The sequence below is a fragment of the Paramacrobiotus metropolitanus genome, unplaced genomic scaffold (assembly GCF_019649055.1).
Source record: "Paramacrobiotus metropolitanus isolate TYO unplaced genomic scaffold, Prichtersi_v1.0 Parri_scaffold0000010, whole genome shotgun sequence".
NCBI lineage: Eukaryota > Metazoa > Tardigrada > Eutardigrada > Parachela > Macrobiotidae > Paramacrobiotus > Paramacrobiotus metropolitanus.
In genome coordinates this window covers 1,141,028-1,159,672 of record NW_026570230.1, presented here as the reverse complement: position 1 = coordinate 1,159,672, position 18,645 = coordinate 1,141,028, and the positions used below count along the sequence as shown (strand labels likewise).

The 18,645-nt window shown below is 45.8% G+C and overlaps 1 long non-coding RNA gene across 1 annotated transcript; it reads right to left on the bottom strand.

Annotated features, from left to right (window-relative positions):
- Positions 1–275: 275 nt before the first annotated feature.
- LOC129583488 (uncharacterized) lies at positions 276–969 on the bottom strand. The gene is made up of 3 exons (XR_008689787.1): positions 819–969; positions 604–725; positions 276–419 (listed from the first exon to the last, which is right to left on the bottom strand). It is a non-coding gene; the product is annotated as an uncharacterized LOC129583488 (long non-coding RNA).
- Between the last annotated feature and the right edge of the window lie 17,676 nt (positions 970–18,645).

The following is an 18,645-nucleotide window of genomic DNA, read 5'->3' as shown; positions in this document are numbered from 1 at the left end:
CCTGATGTCGGACGTCATTAGGTCACACGATTTTGATCCGTTAATTCCTGTGGGAGTTAAGCCATCCCCTGCAATCCCTGCGTTGATGTTGACAGAGCGCATTGGCGTCGCTAAAGAAGCAAAATTTGTACCATATGAGTCAGCTCATTTAATTCTAGCAAAGGCTGATCCAGAAATTTGTATTCTTCACTTACAAAAGGCTAAGCAGGAGTGGCCGCGTCCAGTCGCGCCACCACCAGTGACTAAAGTGGCTGATGCCCCGGTGAAAACGGAAGTTAAGGAAACTACACCAGTCCAGTTAGCCCCGATTAAAAAGGGATCCGATCAGCGTGATGAAGAATTTGTGCGTAGTGTAGTACAGGAGATGATTCGTCAATATCTCCCGAGAGCAGCTTCCGTCGCGGATGAACCTGTTCGTCCTGCAATTAAGCAAGAGATTAAAGTAGAGAAAAACCCAGAACCAAGTCAAGTTCGTGGGGGAGGCGGTGAAACAATTGTAAACAGTATGCAGTCAAGTTCGCGGGGGAGAGAACAGGCGTCTTCCCAGCCGCCATTTAAAAAGGAAAAAGTTTTACAGCCATTACCGGCAAGCAACCCGATTACCTCGTCTTCGTCATCGGTCAGTACAGTGTCTAATTCCGGCTCTAGTCAAGTTCGTGGGGGTGACGATTCCCTGCAACTTCCGATTCAGATTTCTTCTGTGGACGCAGTATTGAAACAGCATCCTGCAGCAAAATATCTATACATGGGAGTTTTGGAGAAATCAGCGAAGGTGGTCGAATGTCTTAGCATGGATAACAAATTGCTTAATGTTATACCTGTTGAGCGCGACCGCAGAGAAGTCGATGAGGTCCACGATTATCCGTCTTACATGGCACGGAATCCAGAGTTGAAGAAGTGGATGACGCCGATGGATAGGCCACAGGATAAACAATTGTTTCCATCGGAACAACGTTTCAGAGATCCACAGTTTTGGCGCGAAACTCAGCAGCAGTGTGTTGATAGCCGGATGTGGTACAAAATGTACAAAAAGCCGTCGCATGCTAATACGAATTTCACAAAGTACGAGATTAATCGGTTTATTATCTGCGAAGGTATATTGTGCAGAGTACCCGATCATAGTGGTGCTTGCCCGAGAATTTACGTGCCGCATCAATGGCGACAAAAGTTGATAGCCTGCTTTCACGAAATTCTAATCCATAAGCAAGCGTACGGCCGGCATGAAAAGTTATATCCGTACTTAGTGAAGTTATTTTACTGGCCAGACTGTATAATTGAAATTGAACGGTACGAAAAGAACTGCGACGTATGTCGAAACTCGATTAATGACCGTCGGCATTTTGAAACGATTAAAAGAAATGAACAGTTGACCGCACAGAAAGCTACAGGAAAACGTAAGGTTACCTTTTCCGTGGATAACCCGGCACCAGCAGGTGAATTTGAAAATGGTAGCTTTATCCCCGCGGAAAGCATGAAGCCCATTAATATCGGCCCGTGTCCGGTCTCCTATGAAGATAAACAGGCGGAGAAGCAAAGGGAAATAAATTCTCAAATGATTAGTAACTCACCGCCGCCGAAGCCGTCGGAGTTCGTTTCAGAGGATGTCAGAGCGACCTATGATGTCTCGACAAATGTTAATATGAATGAACAGTGGGAAATCTGGAATGAGATCCAGAAACAAAAAGCGTTGAGTGAATCTGCAGCTGTCAGTCTAGTCCAACCCACCGTGGGAAATTATGAACCGTCACCGGAAGGTTCGGGAAGGAGTTCTCCTCGGCGTAAAAAGTCCAGTTACAGCCGTAGAATCAGACGGGAATATGCGGAAAGAGAGGCGGCAAGCCAGATGTCAGCTGAGACAGTGCAGCCAGCACTGGCAGTACAACAGCCGGTGGCTAAAAATTTGCCCAAACGGTCTCAGGACGTCCGGGAATCCACGGATATCCCGGCATGCGTGTATTCGAAGGATGTCATCGAGCTGGCGTACAGGGACGCCCATCTGAACCAGGCACAAGCGCAGGTCGAAGTTAGTTCGGTAGAACACGATATTTACCGCTTCGAGCCAGAACCCGGTCCGATTGATTGCTTTAAAATGGAGTTATTTCCGGCTTCCCCCGGTGATAATCCAACCCCATTCACAGGGAATTATCCGCGCTACGACGTCGATGTCCGATGAGCAATTCATGGAATTCCAGGATGAGTATTTATATACTCAGCCCTTTCTCTACGAAGGAAAAATTCCAGAAACAAATAAAAATGCGGTATTGCTGGACGGCGTCTTAACGCTTAACGAATACGGAAATTGTCGAGTCTGCGTCGTTAACGTATCTGATAAACCGCTGGTTTTAAACGAAGAAACCAACCTTGGCGAAGTCGCGCTGGTAGATGCAGTGTACCAGATGGACTCTCCAGAGTTTCAGGAGAGTTGTCAAGAAGCGATTAGTGGTGTTCCCAGCGATGACAAGGGCATTCCAGTGCCGGGAAAAATTACCGAATGTGTGGCGATGCAGTCGCAGTTGTCCGCTCCTGTCTCTGTTGACCCTGAAACAGAGGAAACCTTCGCCAAAATTAAAGTTGGAGACATTTGCCCCAGCAAGGAAGAATTAAAAGCTATATTTTATCAGGCAAAATCAGTCTTACCGACTAAAGCGCGTCCTGTGGGATGCTGTACCATTTATGAGCACTCCGTGGACACAGGTCCGAGTTTGCCGGTCAGAACTCCTCCGTATCGCACGTCGTTCGAGGATCGAAAATGGCTCCAAGCTAAAACACAGGAAATGATTAAAGACGGTATCATTGAGCCAACAAATTCGGCGTGGGGCAGTCCCATATGCATCGTAAAGAAGAAGGATAAATCCCGGCGTTTAACCGTGGATTTCCGTAAGCTTAACGAACGGTTAATGGGCAGCAGTTACCCGCTTCCCAGAGTTGACGATATTCTAAATGCCCTTGATAAAGCAACGGTCTTTAGCAAGATTGACTTAAAGAGTGGATTTTGGCAAATAAAAATCAAACCGGAAGACCGATGCAAAACAACAATGGTTGGCGAGGAATTCACATTCCAATACAAAGTCTTACCTTTTGGGATGAAGGACGCGCCTTCGGCTTTCCAGCGCGCCATGGATTTAACGCTTGCAAATATGAAGTGGAGGAACGTGTTAGTTTTTATTGATGACATTATTGTCTTCAGTAAAAACCTGGCAGATCACATGCGGGATCTACAGGAGCTCTTCTTGCGGCTCCAGGAATGCGGCTGGACCATTAACCCTGAAAAAACAGAACTGTTTGTTAACTCGATTACCTTTTTGGGTCATACGGTCGATCAGTTCGGTATAAGTACAGATCCAGAGAAGATCCAGGCGGTTAAGGAATTTGGCCCTATAAAAGACAAGAAAGACATATTACGGTTCCTGGGCATGGTGGGATATTATCGCCAATTTATTAAAAATTTTCAAGAGATTGCGGAGCCGCTTCAGAAGTTGATTCCTAAAAAAGTTACCTTTGAATGGGGAACGGATCAGTGCAGGTCTGTGGAACAATTGAAGGAGGCCTTGGTGACGGCGCCGGTCTTGGCCCGTTATGACCCAGAGGCTTTGTCGCGAGTTATCGTCGATGCCAGTACTATTGCTGTGGGTGCAGTTCTTATGCAATGTCCCAAGGATAAACCGACGGACGTGCCAACAAACTGGCGTCCTATTGCATATTTAAGCCGCAAGTTGACTGAAACACAGAAAAGGCTCTACTTCCCTACTGAGCTTGAGGCCTATGCTGTTATTTGCGCTCTCAAAAAATGGAAACACTATCTTTCCGATTATCAGTTCGAAGTACAAACTGATCACCAAGCTTTGGTCTTCCTAAATAATATGCGTGATGCCGCTGGCCGCCTCGGGCGCTGGGCGTTGTATATCCAACAATTTAACACTAAACCGGTACATATTCCCGGTAAAGAGAACGTTATTGCTGACGCGTTAAGCAGAAATCCAGGAGAGCAACCGGAACCCGACTCCGACGACTCGGATATCGAGTTTGACTATCGGCAAACTTACCCTTTCGCCGGTGATGCCGCGATGATCGAGTGTTGTTTCGCTATCCTGGAACGAGACTACGTGGATATCCGTTTCGAGATGATGTCGGCCGAAGTTAAAGCCATTTCTGAAGAAGATATGAAGGCTTTTGATGCAGACAAAGTGCAGAAGCTCATTACTGACGATAAGGCTTCATACTGGGCTGAAGAGCAGTCTCGAGACGCGAGGATTGTCCGATGGCGACTGCTCCTAGAGAATAAAAAGGAAAAAAATGTCAGACCACGAGAAATTACATCTAAACAAATTTGCCGTGAAACAGGGCGTTGTTTATTATAAGTTCGAGTTAAACCGGAAGATCTATTACTGCATGTATGTACCTGTTCACTGGCGGCTTAGCTCCTTCAGGATAACCATGATTCCCCGTTAGCAGCACACTTGGGCGTCCTGGCCACCTATAAGAGGATGTATAAATATTTTTATTGGCCCCGTATGTTCGAGTCTGTTAAAAGTTATTGCGCTTCTTGCCCGGCGTGCCTTGCACAAAATCCTCTTACGGCACCGGCCGGCGCTCTCCAGTCAAACCCGACCGTTCCTCCTCGGTTAGTTTGGGCAATTGATGTTGCTCCGGCCCTCCCAACGACGGAATCTGGAAACAAAAACATAATTATTGCAGTAGATTACGGGAGCAAATACATTGTGGCTGAGGCGGTCGAGAGAAATGATGCCGCCACTCTGGCGTTGTTCTTTTATCGTCGTATTCTCACGGTCTTTGGCATGCCGGTACACATTACCTCAGACCGCGGCAGTAATTTCATGTCTGAGATGTTTCGGGAGCTTCTCGCTCTCGCTGGTGTTGCTCACGCACCGACGGCGTCAGGCCACCAGCAGGGTAACGGTCTGGTTGAAAAACGCGAAGGGGAAATCAAAAAGGCGCTAGCCAAGTATGTGAATGAGCAGCAAAGTGACTGGGACATATTCCTCCCAGCACTTTGTGCGGCATTTAACAGTAAGGTTGTGGAGCGAACGGGCCGTTCACCGTTCTTCATGATGCATGGCACTGAGATGCGCTTACCGATAAATAACTTCCTGCCGTTGGAAGAGGATTTTGTGATTCCCGCCCATGTACATGTACAGCAGATGCAACGCGGCCTTGGTGAGGCCTTGGATTTAGTGAATGCAGAAGAGTTTCGCCATAAGCTTAAAGATAAAATTAGATATGATGCCAATATATCCCATACCTCGTATAAAGCCGGTGATCAGGTTTTGGTGTACGTACTTCATCGGAAAGTGGGGAAAAATCCATCCCTTATGCCCCGTTGGACTGCTGGATGGGAAATTGTGCGTCAGTCAGGGCCGGTACATTATGTAGTAAAAGGTAACCGGCGCGGAAATGTCAAAACTGACACTGTACATGTCAGCCGTTTAAAGCCGTATAATTTCCGCGACGTTGATACTATTTTACAGGATGAGCACTTACCGAAGTTGCTTGACTGTGTGGAGAAGGAGTGCCCCGATGAATTAGTTGAGGCGCCCGCGCCGCCACCGGTGGTTCCATCCGTGGACTCAGCATCGTCGCGCCTTGATGCTGAGTACGCTGAATATCTCGATAACCAGATGGAAGCGGTTCCACTGCTTAAAACCCGCTCCGGGCGTGTGGTGAAACCTGTGGAGAGATTTATTAATCAGATGAACGACAAAAAGCGTAAGAGAGACCCGTCGGCTGATGCTAAAAAGCGCATGGCCACAAATGATAGAGAACCGGCTATTCTGAATGTATCCCAGCCGGGAGGGGGCCAGTCTGAACTAGTTGCCCCGGTGGCCAGTGATACTCCGCTAATTACTTGTAACGCAATGGAGATTGGGCCGTCACAGCTATCGAAAACTGCCTTGCCTATTGTAGAAGACAGAATTCTTCCAGTTCCGGCTTGGGCACGTCCAATTGAGCAGTTCTGGCCACAAGGCGTAATATCCGATGACGCTCTTGATAAGCAGGAATTCTGGAGGTATCGCCAGATGGAGTGCAGTGACATGATGTTGTGGGACGCCGTTGTTGATGGAGATTGCACTCTTGAGGAATCTGCATACGCGGCCTGGCATCTCCCTCTAGTTCTGAAAGTAAAAGGCATTATCTGCCATTACGGCGAAAGAGAGGATATCCAGAAAAGAATCCCTAAAATTCTGATTCCGTTTCAATGGCGTAAAATATTAGCCGAATCAGTACACCGTCGGCTACTTCATAAGTATGGCAGTGCCATTTCGCCATATGATTTCTTGTATAAAAAACCTTCGGTTTTTCTGGCCTGAAATGAAGTCTGATTTAGCGAAATTTTGCAGAATTTGTACCTTATGTAATCTGGATTAAATGGCCAAGCGGCCGTGTAAATTTGTACATTTATTTTATTTTATTTTATTTTGGAACTTTAAGGATTGAAATTTTACCTTCAATGCATCAAAGCTGTCTGGAAAATTCCCAAAAATTGGCTGTACGTACAGATGAAGTGTGCGCGTAGTCGCCATTGGACAGTCCGCAGTGACGTAGTAGCGTTCGTTGCTCCTTCGGCATATCATCTGCGTGGAAAAGCTGCTTTTAGCTGGCCGCAAATGCGATTTTTACCTGCAAAGATCAGTGTCATTCATTAATTCGCTCTTGGTCTTGTGCGAATTTGCTCCTTTTCTACACTGATTTTACGCCTAACAATCTCTGATAATGAATCGTCCGAAAGTGCCAGCACATCATTCCTTCATGCATGAGGATACCACGAGTTCCTCGGAAGATTCGGTGCAGGTTTTGGCAGATGTCCTGCCCGATGTTCAGCCGCCAATGTATCCCGATCCTCATGTTGGATGGCCTGAACCAACATTTGAATGGTCCCATCGCATGGTGGATTGTGGCCTTCGTCCGTCTCCGTATGACTATGCTCGTGGAGGAAAGAGTTACATTCCCCCGTCTGGTTTGATTAATTGTCCCTACAATCCGGACAGAGATTATGTGGAGCTGCATCCTGAAACTCGATTGCGTTTTCGCGGCAAGATTTACCATAATGGATCGGAAATGACGCTGGACAAGTACAATCGCTATGTCCATACGCTGGATTTGTCAAAGGATGCCCACTATGCTTTACTTCGTTACCTGCGTGTGGACTTCCGCCAGGGATGGCTCATCGGGCAAATTGTTTGCGAACTCCGTCGGAACTACGGCATCAACGTGGTGCGCAATCCTGTCGAGTTTCTCACTGCGTTGGATTATGTTCCGGGGGAAACAGGAGATCATGGTGCCGTTGTTACGCTCGTGGACGCGTATAATCAGCATATCGAGGAATTGGTTTCCAATATTGACGAGGACCACCGCTTGGAAGCAGAGCAGCGTTATTTCGATCGTCTGAATGCAGCGGATCCGCGCTCGTCATCCCAACAGCAGCAGCAATTGCAACGAACTCGTTGTCTGTTACATGAAGGACAGGAGAAGCGTGGCCCGGGCAAACTGGATGCTTCAATCGCCAAACGCCACCGTCCACGCCGTGATGACGACGACGATAACATGGGCGCTGCGGTGTAATGATGATTTTCCCCTGCAATTACAGCCCTGTTTTAGTACCCTTTTATTTTAGCTTCTGTATTTTTCGTTTTACGGAGGAGCATTATCTTTAGTGTTGAGCATTTTACTCCAAGTCTATAGAATTCTGTACAGAACCTGTTTTCCGTTTACAATTAGCTCTTTAGCGTTATTGTTACAGCCTGTGCTATGTGCAGCTTTCCTATGAAATGGCTTACCACTCATTCTCTGGAGCACAGATTTGGGCTGTTCAGAAATAAATCGGTTTAAATCAGATGTCTCCAGTTGTTTAAAATCAGAATTTGGCACATAATTCGACAGGAAACGATTTTGACACACAAAATGACAGTTTAAAAATGTAAAGTCTTCACGTTGAACATGTAAACAAATGATACCATGGCAACCGCCCATGTGTCGTTAAATGTTAGGGCAGTGAGCTGTACAGTGCACAGCTGTTTCCGGTTTTGCAGCTACTGCAGTGTGTCAGCGGTTTTCCTGTTTAGTTTGTTTTACATTTTTAGCTGCAGCTTTAAATTCTTCAAACTTTGGCCGTCATTTGTTCTGGTTTAAATCTCTGCTCTTTATACATGGAGATGGAATTTTACAAATCAGAGCGCGGGCGTTTGATTTGCGTGAACAGGATGATAAGAAACGCCGTAAGTTTGTCAAGTTCTCTGAATCTGTTTGGCATGTTTCTGCGAACCAGGAACACATCGCTGAGTTTGTGTACTTTTGGCGTTCCTTGGTTGGCCCGTATATTTCTATTTCGGAGCTCTGCAAGCTTTCTAATTCCGAAATCATGGCCTTAACTTTTGTAGAACCGGAGCCGTTGGATTTCGAGGCTTAGGTGGCTCTGGAGATTGAGAACATCCGCAAGTCAGAGTCGCAGATGTATTACTTGAAGATCGGGTTTATTCTGTATCCCGACACTCCAGTTCGACGCGAAACATCTGAACGCCTGCGCAAGGAATATGGTCTGCCATCCCTATTTAACCCGCCGGAAACTCCGCGTGAGCGTCATCAGCGCATGGCAGAACACAACAAGCGAGTGATGGAAGAAGAGCTTTGTTGTGTGGACTGTGAGAATAATGGCCCGGGTTCGTGCGGCCGTATTTTGTACACCTTGGATGATGACGAGCCTGTTCCAAATATCTGGGGATCTGGCAATCTAGAGGACTGGAAAGAGCCAGACTTAGACGTGGATGACTGGTGGGCAGAGCACAAGCTGGATTTAAGGATCCGATTGAATTCTTGCCTGTGGACATGCTGTGGGTGGATGATGACTTCGGCACTGCTCAGAAACCGAAGAGAAGCGTAAGCACATCGTTGTGCAGCGCCATGTTCTCCGTGGCATTCCCCACAGACTTGCCAATCAATGTTCTCATGCTGTGTGCTGTTCGCTCTTTAATCATGTCTCAGCGTGGCTCGCTCAATCGTATAATTTCATAGCTGCTGCGTTTTGAGCGTTTAAACTGAACGCTGCCTTGCTCTTCCTCCAGTTGTGATCGAGCCTATTGTTCTGGCTCTGTTTTGTGAATTTTGTATCGATAGCATAATGCTGTGGATGTTGCGGTAATTTTGTGGAAGTTTAAAGCATTGAAACAGGTTTTAAAACGTTCGGAAAATCCTGCATTTTATGAATTAAAAGTTGTAAATTGCTGAGTGTATATTATCTTAATATACACACTCTAGTGAAGTGGCTGACAACGTCTAGAAGTGTGGCTGCAATACACACGCTCTGCCGTAGGCCGTGTGTTAATGGACTTCGCTGGTTACGAAGTATGCGGTCGCCAGCGTGGGCGGCTGGCAGAGCCCTATCCTGAATGTATCCCAGTATCAATTTTTATTTTAATTTAATTGTTTACAATTACCGTAATCTTATTCCGCTGATTCCGCTGCCTTAAGTTTATTTCTGCAATCTGTTATACTGTGGTTATCTGTCAAATCACGATGACTCCTCCAGCTTCGGAGAAGAAGAACGCGGCCAAGCAGGCGCTGGAGAACCGTGTCTCGGCATGGACGGAGATAGTGGCGCAGAAGATGGCCGAATGCACTGAAGCCCAGCAGCGTTTTGAGCGTGGCAGAATTGCCGTCAAGGAGGCTGTATCCAAGCTCCCTCCTAAGATTCCTTGATGTGGCATTGTCTGGTGGAATTTGGGAGGCGGATCTTGCCCACTATCTTGTCTGGTATTTTGTGTGAAATGCTGGAAACCGTGCTTCACTCGTATGATCTCCTTTACCTTCATCCTTTTATTTGTACGATCATGTCGCTTCCGAGATCTCATGTTGTAGATTTAGTGTATCGTTTTATCCTGTAGTTCTATTGTGCTACAGTTAGTTTTCTCCTTTATTCAGATTGTGTTTTGTCACACGGGTTGTACACGCTTTAGTTGGTACATTATGGTTTGTGCGTTTTGTCCCGTAAGGCGTGTTTAGTTACTGTGCGAGTTGCGAGTTCAATAAAGTCAGAGTAGTTGCCGTCCATGCTGTTGTTGGTAGATTCCGAACAGTGTAACGCATAACCGCACGAGACTACACTTCCGTTGCGACGTTGTGCTGGTTTTCATGTAGCTGGTGGCGCAGGTAGATTGCTCACTGGCACATTCACTATTGCCTGGTGTTTGTGTACGTTTTTGGTGCTGATGTTTTTCTAATATTTTACGTAGAGCGACCCCGCTAGTATAGTAGAGGCTTCCGTTGCTTCGTCATTGGAGGTCGGAGGTTCCAGTCTACATAAAAATGCGATTTTGTAAATATCCTCATTTTTGGTTTTTTATTTCATGAATCGTTATATTCTTATTCGTGGGATTTAATGTGGGGAATATTGGCTGAATCGCTGTTGAGAGGTGTCGAAATGAATACTGCCAGCTGTGTTGTTAGTACTATTTTTGTCGATGACTCTTGTAGTCGAGTGGTCCAGTTAAGAGGACAATACCAGGCGAATCCGTTTACCTGTTGCTGGTCCTGGGTTCCAATCCCCAAAAAATCAAAAACATTTTCTTAAAACCTTCTTTTTTGTGCTTGAATTTTTTTGCATTTGTTTGTACTTACACATTCGGTGTGATACCGTTGATTCCTTATTAGTTTTCCACGAGCGGCACATAATTGTACAGCCCTTCTCGTTTGGATTTTGTGTTTATAGCGTGAGACTTCGTAGTGTAGTGGTTGTCCGCCTTATCTCCGCGACTACTCGGTGAATTTAGGGCCTTGGGTTCGAAACCCTTACTAGTAATGCACATTTTTGTACACCTTCTTTTTGTCTTTTATATTGTAAAAGTAGCATCAAATACGCGTTGCTGTTGACCGTGGTAATTTTACGATCGTTTCCGATGTGCGAATTAAAAAATGACTGTCGTAGAACAGCGTAGTATAGTGCTTTGCACCGTTGAACTGCAGCAACGGGGAAATAAAACGGTTGCGGGTTCAAGTCCCTTACAGCTAATTTGCACTTTTGAGAAACTTACTTTTTTTTCGTTTTATATTTTTGTTCTCGTCTTGGGAAAAGTATTGACAATGGTTCCCAGAATATTAGAATTAAACTCAAAGAGCTGGGCGTAAAATTGTATACACACTCAATGGTTAACATTGCATTTGGCCGTCTCTCTGTCTGTGTTCGAATGACTTTGTAGTTCAGTGGCTATGAATGATGGCCATTCGCCTCATGTACTACCTCCTAAACGGCTAGTCTTAATCTCAGGGTTGCATGCTGCATGCTTAAAACTACATTTTTCTGCCCTATATTTTCGTACCTTTGTGGGATGAAGCGTTAATTGTTTGGTTTAAATATACACGACATGGCGCTTCCGGTGTTCAACCTAACTCGGCTAAAGCGTTGAGCACCTTGTGGCGTAGTGGCTAGACTGACAATCCATACCGACCCGCTTCTTACGAAGTCTAGAGTTCGAAATCCTAAAAGTCAATCCGTTTAATTTAAAACCCTCTTTTTCGGTTTTATAGTTTTAAATCTCTATGCAGCATTAAGTTGGCTTCGAGATCGCTAATTTTACGGTCACTCCCGACGAGCGAAGTTAAAGTTTAACTCCGCAGATTGTAGTGGCGTAGTGCACTGAACTGTTGAACCACAACAACAGGTGCAATGAAGGTTGCGGGTTCGAAACCCCTTGAAATTAAAATTGCATTTTCTCAAATCCTACTTTTTCGTTTTCATGTTTTTATTGGCACTCTTGTGGAAATATTCCCGCTGTCGGCACGAATTTTGCGATCATCATGACGGTGAAATCTTAAAATTTATCAGCTGCTTCAGTGGTGAATTTTTACTATATTATGAATTCTCCTAGTACAGCGCCTCCGGTGATTGCCAAATTAAAAGCATAATGTGGCATAGCCATGCTAGCGTATGGGCAAGAGCAGGATTTAGTTGTCCACCTAGATGCAAGGTTCAATCCTGCGTGAATACAAATTTTGCAAGTTTTAAAAGTTTCTTTCCATTCTTTTTACTTTTCTTTGGTGATTTCTGTAACTTTATTCTCCGGATGGAATATTAAAATTGTTCTTGGCGTTTGATTCACGCTTACGGCTACGATATTTGATTTTACCTTGTTAATGGGCCGATCTATATTGGAATTGACTGCAACTGCGACTGCGTATTCTCCTTCTCTGATTTTACTCCGGTTATTAAAAGCCTTGCATTAATCCAAAATTAATCTCAAATTAAGATCCGTTCGACCAGCAAAATTAATGGCTATGTGAGAATCTGTAGGATGAGAATTATATAAAACCACCAAGAGTGAGATTAAACGGAAGAAACAACAGTCGGCCGAATTTTAGAACAAAGTTATCAGACAGCCGCGGGAAATTATCAGATAGGCTTCAACCGCTGTCTAATCCAGATCCAAATTCTCCTTCGCAGTTTTCAAGTTGGCAAGACGCTGTTCCAAAGCTTCACGGATATACGCGATATGTTTAGCGTCCATGGTTGCTCGAGCCTTCAGCGTATTTACCAGCGCCTTGCAGTTATCCATAATATCCTTTTCGCGTTCAACCTGTTCTAGTAACTTGTCGATTGCGTCTGGCTTCTTAATAGCATCCGGTTCTGCAGTGCTCACTTCATTGTCAGGCTTTTCAGCCTTCTCCTTCATCTTCTGGCTTTTCTTTTCGGTATCTGTATTTTTTGATCGGGGAACGTATTTAGGACGGCCGCCCATAGCTTTCAGTTGAGTCAGCGTGATAATTGGTTCTCGCTCAATGCGTCCGTCTTTGCTTGCCCGGATTACCAGATTTACGTTGGTGGTATTATTCTTTGCCGGCTCGATTGCGTCCAGCCGCTCCATGACGCCATCGACAACCAAATCCCCGTCTTGTCCCACATGGCCAAAGCTGCAATCGGCAACATGCTGTTCGGTCTCCTTGCCGTTTACGATAACCTTCATCGTGCCCATCTTGATATCTGCAGAATACATCGTTCTAATCAGGCTACAGAAAGTACGACAAATTGCAGTATGTAGCATGGTTAGCCTCCTTTTAAGCGAAACTGTCTATAAATTAATATAACCAAGCACCTACATTGCATTTTCCTGACTTTATTACGGGAAATCGAAACTGCTTAGTACTTACTGATGGTTTGGGCTAAAGTGGTGCAGAGACAGCAGCCGCGAATGCTTCGTAGCCACAGGTCGATGCAACTATCCACGAAAAGATTTCCGTAGACGACGACGACATGTTTCTGGTTAACCAGTTGGCGCAGCCCGCGCTCCAGCCAGTAGTCTACGTCCTGCAGATGTACGTCGAACGTCCAGATTCAGTGTTGGATCTCTCGGTGCGTGACATGGCATATCGGCCGTGGTAGAGGATCACGCGGATCATCCGACGAAACTTGCTAGTTATGTCGATTACCTTCGTCTCTGGATCGCGGTTATTCTTTACTTCCTCGGCCACTTCGAGCACAAAACGTCCATCGCGGCTCATTTTCTTGAGCAAGATTCCAGCATTAATAGCGTCGCCGAGGAAGAAATCCACTCGTTCTTCTGTAAAGTCATCGTGCATTTCCACAATGAATTTCTTGATAGATGACATGTCCACATAATATCCCGTAATGTCAGCCTCAAGAATGCACGCGTGGGCTGCCGTATGCATCGCCAATTGTCGACGGCTTCGGATGGTTTCGTTTGCCTGTAGAGGCTCTGCCATGGCAAACTGAACTGATTCGCGAGTTCGTCCCTTCCAGTATTCATAGTGGGCAATCGCGTCCGCTTCGGGCGAAGGTAACGGCTCTCCAGCTGGTCCTACAGCCTGTGTGGACATGATGCTCGGATGATTAGAGATGACTAAGATAAAATACGGCGAAGAGAAACAAGCTAGTAATAAAATGAAACAGAAAACCCGTCACCGCGAAAGGATAAATATTGTTGGGTTCTTCGCTTTTTATGAATGAACAGCTGATATTTTCTGTGCTTGCGATGCGGCATTCTGTCACTTGCCAGCCGCCCTGATATGGCAATGCTATCGGAAACTGCGCAGTTTCCGGTCTGTGTTCTGAATATTTCCCAGCCGCGTGTTTTGGTGTTGACTTTCTTTCTTCGAGTCCTTTTTATCAGTATGATTTGTTTTTTGTATTAAAATTTGGTCTTTGTGGTTGCAATTTACAAATCCTCAACGAAACAAGCGGTATTCTGTGTGATTTATGGCAAATGGTGAAAGTGGCGAAAAAATCACAAAATCCTCTTGTCGCCTGTCAACCGCCTGGAGGTATACTCAGTGAATTTTGAGTTTTCGGTGTCGGTGCCAGTGTAGATTGTCTGTTGTGCTTTTCTCTGCACTTCAGTTTTTCAATTTTCTGAACCTGCTGGCAATCCTGTTATTCTCCTTTTCCCTTCTTTTTGCGATTGATTTGTCACTTTTATGCTTTGAAAATGTCGCCTCCTGCTAAGAAGCCAACTGCGCGCAAGACTGCATCGCGAACACCGCGCCCGAGTCGTGCTACAGCGGGTTTGAGCTTTGGTTACTCTCCGGACAGCGATGAAGCTCGTTCTTCATCGCGTGTCACTCGATCTCGAGTTTCCCGCCGTACTGCCGCTCAACCAGTATTTGCCGCGCAATCCCCAGGACCGTCGGGAAATGTAAGTGCAACAGTGAATCAACAGCCTTCAGACAGTCGGGCAGATGCGATAGTCGATGCTTTACAGCGCCGATATGATAAGCAACGGCGACGAACGATTTTACGACGCAATGCTGCTGTGGTTCGCCGCCGTGCCCGTCGGGGATCATTCCCTACCAGTCCAGACGTTGAGATTCCTCAGCCGTCACCAAAGAAATTGCAGACACAGGCTGAAAGACAGTTGGGCACTCCTGATTTGACTGAAGAGGAGCCATCATCTTCCGAAACTCCGTCTGTGCGAGCAAAGCGAGGTATTTCCACAATACCCTGTTGTTTTGGTTCTCTTGGTTTAATGATAATGTTAGTATTCACTTTTGCTTGCTTCTGCGCGCATTTATCAGCCTAAATTTCCAATCTGTCCTGTTATAAATCTGTCTGGTGTGCCTACTTCAATTAACGGATATTTAGTCTGTTCTCGTTGCATATCCGTCATACGGTTTCGCGAGGATAATTCTTTGCCTCGCTGGTATTAATTGTTGCTTCTTGTTATGTCAGATGAAGAGCATCTGCGTAAAGGCGGAATTTTATATGCGCCCTATAACCCGGATGCACCGCGGCCGGTCTTTAAGACCAAGCAGACGGCTCGCAAACGAGCGCATTCCGGAGTGTTTCCAAGAATGGCTATCGTGGATAAGCAGGGTGAGCTGGCTGTGTCTGAAGCCTATTTTTCTGGACTAAACCGCTTTCATCCTTTTTATCCACGTCTATATTTGTCGCGCTTTTTATTCCGTGATGGAGCTTTGATTCACCGTTTTGACTTATGTACATTCACTCGGATGCTTCCTACGGCTATCGCTCTTGAATTACGAGGCCAATATCTCTATCTCAACCCTGTTTTTATTGGTCTATTTAAAGAAATCGCCAATCGTCAGCAGCGTGATGCGGTGGCTCGTCAAGCGGTGGTCGATGCCGGTGCTATGATGAATGCGGAACCGCAGCCATCCACTTCTGCTGGACCATATAATTTTCGCACTCGTGGGGAAAAGCGCAAGTACAAGGAGGTCTCGCCGTCCTCGTCTTCTGCGCCAAGTGAAGTTTCCGTTTCGGATGATGGGGAGGACCGTGAGGACCCTTCGGCTCTATTATCCCCTGATCAGAGCGCTGATGTTGAAGCTGATGAGAACGTTGATATGGAAGTTGATTGTGAGGGCGACGTTGGATCTGACTTGGAGAAGATGGATGTAGATCCCTTGCCGTCTCTGCAGCCGGCTGTTCCAGCTTTGCCCCCTCTTGCTGCTGTCCCCCGGGAAGATTCACCTGAATTTGCGGAACCAGTAGTCTATGGTAACCAGCAGCCACACTCTGATGAATTGTGAATTTGCCGCTGTCGGCTGTATTGCTTTAATCGCCCTTTTGCCATGATCTGACGATGTCTCCTTTTGTTTTAGTATTAAATCGCATTTAGTTTTTACCTGCCGCTGCTATCGTCGAAATTATACAATTTTATTGAGGCTTTTGTCCGAATTTTTATTTCTTCTCGTTTTACGCGCTTTGAGTCAATGAACTGGTCTTCATGTGCTGTATATGCACAGCTATCCGTGTTAAATCTTTAATTGTACCTGGATAGATCTGATCTTTGATTACGTTGAATTAAAAGGATATAGCGCGAAGCGCTGATTGGCTGTTTTTCTTACCTGTGTGGAATCTGCCGCACTTTAAAATTTCGCTCTAGCAGACACGTATAAAATCACTTGCGAGTGGCGTGCAGAAATCGGCATTGTGGATTTTTCGTTTCGGCCTTCTGGCATACCGGATTTTCAGTGTGTGTAGACCGTGATTTCACGCTTTTTCACTCTATACTTTTAGCGTTTAAGGTCACTAGTTTCTTTAGTTTGGGCATGCCGCCTATTGATCCTAACCGTGCTTTGATAAATTGGTAGACGCCATTTTCATTCGTCTTCCAACCAGCAGCAACAGTATAATGCCGGTTATAATCACCGAGGAAGGGTGGAGCCGTGGTGCTTACCGTGGCAACTTTCGTCCGTACGGCCGAGGAAATCATAGGAATTTTGGAGACAATAACTTGCGTCGTGGAAACGATCATTGGCGTCGTAATGGCCGACCTCTGGGCGCACCGGAAGTTATTGAAGTACCTGATGGAGACGCTCACCCAGTTGCTCCAGTGGAAGCTGCCGCCGCAAACATGGAGGTTGACGACCCGGGCAACCAAGCAGCGAATGCACCGAATCCGGTCCAAGGCAACGGAAATGTGGCTGCAGGTGAGCCCATGGTGTCAACCCTGCTGTCAATCTACATGGCCCACCAGCCTTGAATGCCGTTGTCGTTCCTCCGGCTGTCATTCCACCTGTGCAGGCCCCGGCTAACGCCGAATTTCCCGGTTTGCCACCAAATGTTACCACTTGCCGAAGTGGATCCGCTGATCTGATCGACGTGCAGTTGGCTGCGGAAGTTTCTCGCCGTTTGGATGCCGCTGCATCTGGCTCTGGTATCACTGGCCTCTTTTCATTGGCTCCCAGTGCTGGCAAGTAACCTTGACTCACCTCTGACATTGACCTTGGTTGCTTTGATCTCATATTGTTACTGGCTTTGTTGCACTGCCTTGACTTTTGATTTTGTTGTCTTTTACTGGTTTACATTATTGTATCAGTGCGCTGGTAGATTGCACTCACCATTTTTATACGCTTATTTGTAGCTTGTTTGTTGTTGTTGACATTTGTTGCTATACGATGTGATTTGTAGTACTCGAGAATTCGTAAGAATACTACTGGTTGGTTTATTTGGTGCTTTTCGCTCGTTTAATCCATAGTTCTACAGCATCGCACATAATTACATTTTACGATTTTAATTTCACAATTAATAAAGCTTTATGCCGTATACTGTACATACACACCACCATCTAAACTCAACCGGCACAGTATCAGTAGTTCATAATTCGCCTTCCTGGATCCTTGGACCTCCGCCCTGCCAAACCCGTGGACTTCCGGATGCCTCTTCGCCAAGGATTCCACACTAACTCTCTGGGAATCGCGGCGTACAGTCACATCGGGCATCGGATGGACGCGTGGATTGTGCGGTGGATCGGGATCAGGATGGATGCAGGTGCACAATCGCACTGGGATGTTGCGGGATGGATTGTTTATTTTGGCACGGCCAAGCATCGTTCGTGGGGGTGACGTATGGGAGTAGGATCATACGCCGGATGTACGAACTGGATGCTGACTGTCCGCCTTCCACCTGCAACACAACGGATAATCTAGTCAATCTCTTCTGTGATTTGCTGTTCTCTTTTACTAGCGATGTATATGATGTCATAACGCGAAGTCTATATAAGTTCTTGTGATGCCTAATATCGGTATCAGTAGTCTGAGATTTACTTCTGAGACTGCTTTCTAATTACAATTTCCTAGCGTTGTGAACTGTGATGTGTATTGGATAAAGAGACAGCAATACTTGTTCCTACGGAAGTGCATAGTCGTTCCCGGATTATCGCTTAGTATACAGGTTTGCTCGTGACACAATCGTCCTAGCTCTTGCCGATCCTCACAGGACTTACGACCGGAAGTTGTGGTTAGCGTGTTCCTGAGGGATTCCTGAGTTCCCGTGTTCCTGATTCATTCGTCTTATTTCCACCATAGTTCTTCTGTTACAGTTTGAGAGTACGAGTGCCTACCGACTGACATTACAGGCGTGGAAGAGTAAAGATTGTTCATGGAGCCTTAACCGGCGTGAACGCTTATACACGACACTATTAATTATACTTGCTTACTGCCTTTTCTAGACAACTTTTGAATATAAACGAATCTTTATTCATGTTTACATCGCGACATAACATTCATGACTCTATCACTACGGCTGACACTGCACAATCAAGAATTAAAAAACAACCAAAATCAACAAATTAACAACAACCTTTATCAACAAATTTATTCTTGCCCGGTAAAGTTTCTAAAACGGCAGCCGCATTGCCCTTAATAAATGCAGGGCTTATACGCTGT